Here is a 3,538-nt window from a genome sequence, read left to right as displayed (position 1 = left end):
TTTTCCTTTTCTCTGCAAACATCCAGAACTAAATTCAGTAACTAAATGCTAAGAATATATTTGCATTGTGCCAACTCAAAGATCAGTAGATGTGGATACAGATATACATATAGATTTTTGTATTTAAAGCCATTCTCGTTCTGCGTTGGAATAAACATCATCCATTATTTGCCTGTTCTTGTTACGATTGTTATTGTCATTCTCTCACTCGCAAGAGTTTTCACATTCCTATTTGGTATCGATGCACATGAAGAGTGGCTATGAAAGAAGGGAATACTGAATGTTACGTCATGCAGAATACACTCATTTACTTCGGCTCCTCGTGATCTACGCTACAGGAGACGTGAGATACATAAAGTTGACAGTGTGAGGACAGACATGCTGGCACAATTCTGCAACTACACAGTGTTACCAGATAAAATGGTGCTGCGGAATCGAAACTGTAGTACGGAATTTGCCACAGTAGCAGACAGCTGCTAATTTCGGACCATGACCGTGGATTATACTTCGGTCAGTGCTGGTTAGAGTGTTGCAACTGTAAATGGAAGGCTTTGTTTGATAGTCTTGTGCTGATGCTGTCTGAATAAATTATGCCATTGGATAAAAAGCGGTTTAGTTTTGAGACCTAACCCACGAGGGGCGAAGGCGCAATGGTCTGCTTCAGGAATTCCAAGCAATAAAACACAAAAAACAAACCAGGAAGGGTTCGAACAGCTAACTTTCATGCAGAGACATGCATTTGGAATCTGTTCATCGTTACGGGGTCAAACAAGAGGGTAACATTACTGAAACAGTGATCGGGCTACTTAGTATATAATAGAGCATACAGATTTCAAGGAGGAAACGTATGAAGATGCAGACTACCTCGTTATCAATATGTGCGGCATATCTTTCGTGTTAAAGAAAGTAAATTCCCGCTTTACCTCTTCTTACGTCTCAAATGAAATGAATGCCATGAGGAATCGAATATTTGTTGACTGCGTCTCTTCTTGCTTCCATCCTTACCAACATATTTCTTCATTCTCGTGGTAATCATGACATTCTGTGTGTATGCTGCAAAAGATTGCACGTGGACAAATTCGACATCGAGGTGCAAAGCGTTTGGTATCTTACATTATATTCAATTCGAATAAGCTTCCGATGTATTTTTACTTCGTTTGTATTTTTAGATGATTATGAACGTTACGGAAAATTATCTCACATGCTTTATGTCGAATGAGAAACATTGAATGATCCGTTTTGCTTTCCCTACGTTGAAATGATATAATGTCGGCGTCAACAGCCTTCTTCCACGCCGGAAGCTGACACTTGTATCATTCTGGATTAATGATAATTGAATGTCTCAAATGTATACATAGCCCACAAGGCGACATCAGAAACCATCAGGGGAGAACGCCGCATAAAGACCAAACGTGCACGCGCGTCTCCACTCTGAAGAACCGTATCAGAGAATCACGGCAAGCATTTCGCTGAAGAGCTGCCTCGTCAGAGAGCCGAGAAATGGCAGCGTCGTACCAAGTACTTGTCAACACTCTGATAGTGCATTTACTTCCGGGTGTAGGCCGGCATTACCTCGCTAAATTCACTTGACATTCGTTTTCCACATCGAAGACTCGTACGATATAATCCACTGTAAGACGACACAATTAGAAAGTATATTTAATTTCTGGACTCCAAGAACAGCGTTCTTCACATAAGTAACACCTGTTTGTGTGTGCATTCGGGAGGACGACGGTGCAATCCCGCGCCGGCCATCCTGATTTAGGTTTTCAATGATTTCCCTAAATCGCTTCAGGCAAATGCCGGGATGGTTCCTTAGGAAGGGCACGGCCGATTTCCTTCCCCATGCTTCCATAATCCGAGCTTGTGCTCCATCTCTAATGACATCGTTGTCGACGGGACGTTAAAACAGTAATCTCCTCCTCCTCTGTTTGTATGTTTAAGGTTGCGTTTTGAGGCTCAGGCAACATCGCAGTGACTATAGTCCGCCTCTTGCCGCCAGTGTGTCGTTAGCTCAGAGGTTCCCTTGTGCGTTGCAGTGCTCGTACTATATGACATAGCAGTTCGAATCACGGTAGAAGCCGCTGACTACAACCTTTTATTTTCCATTTTAGTTAATGGAGTTCCAAACTGCTAGTAAAAATTCCTTATGCGAAATCTGAAGAATGCCTTTAAACATCAATCTTCGTCCGATTTCAACTTAGTAAATTAAGTTAATACCATGGATGTCTGCTTTGCAAATGCCAAGGTGCTTCACTGTAAAATAGGTCCTGAAAAGATTCAAACCGACTGTGCACATGTTGATTAATATAGTTCCCTTCTTCTAAATTTTTGCAATAGCATTTAACTGTAGACGTTTTCTAAGACCGGCGTTAGCAATTCCTTTCCGTTCTCTGAAACCTTCAAAACGACAAATTTTTCTGGTTTAAATTTGATGATCTTAACTATCCCTTCCGATCAACAATAAATACTTCATGAACCCATACATGGAACTCCAAATGTGCAGTGTTCCTGCACTGCTACAGAGCATGCATTGCATGCTATTCACACAGTTTATCGCATAGACTTACCATAAGGAATGAAACAAGAACTGTAATACACTTTACACCACAGACGCTCACTCTGGCTTGACGAAAACATCCAAACATTGACCAAAAGTTGCACAAATAATTGAGTTTGAAAGGAAAAGAAACGAGGTACGAAGCATTTATAAATTCATCGAATGTAGTGAGGTGATTTAATTTCGTCCCAGTCTATAAAATTAATTTCGGGCCATACTCAGCTCTTGCCGATTAATGTAATATAATACCCGCCTACTAATCAGTGCGTCTGTCTCCGTTGCTCTTGGACGTGAATGGAAATTGTAGAAATTTTCTGTGGAGCAACATTTAATAATAAAGCGTTTTAAATCAACAAAAGCGATGAGCGGTAGCAGGCGCTTTCGATAAAGAACGGGGGAGTGCAGCGCCTCTGCTGTCGCCACGGCCGCTGCCAGTAGCCAGCAAATGGATCCCGGAGCTTTGCCGCAAACGGCGTCCAGAGGAGGACAGTCTGCAGGAAATCTGCTGCAAAATCGTTACAGGATAAAATTTTGATATCGGTGTGTCAGAAAGCGAAATAGATTGAATCAGCGCTTCCATTACAGTCACGTCTTCAGCATTCAGACAGAAGAGGCTATAAAAATATTTTATGCCAGCTGCTCTCGATCCACTGACATTATGAACAAAAACAACGCACGCTACCGCTAGACCACAGGCGTAATCAGCGTAGGCTTTCTCTATCATGGGAGAAGTTTTCTTCCAGGAAGTGCCGCAGTCTACAGTGTTGCCCGATCGTGCAGATAACCGGACTTTGAGAATTAGCGAGTTGGCCAGTTTTTTTGTCCCATGTCGCGATCGGCGGGGACTTAGCCTCTGAAGCGGCCGGCCGCCGGTCGAGTTTTATGTCAAAGAGTGTACATGTATCACATTGGAACAACCGAAATAAAATGTTCAAATGAACATACTTTCTGTATTTTAATTTAAAAAACCTTCCTGTT

Source organism: Schistocerca piceifrons, chromosome 2 (genome assembly GCF_021461385.2).
Source record: "Schistocerca piceifrons isolate TAMUIC-IGC-003096 chromosome 2, iqSchPice1.1, whole genome shotgun sequence".
Taxonomy (NCBI): domain Eukaryota; kingdom Metazoa; phylum Arthropoda; class Insecta; order Orthoptera; family Acrididae; genus Schistocerca; species Schistocerca piceifrons.
This window is presented reverse-complemented; position numbering follows the sequence as displayed.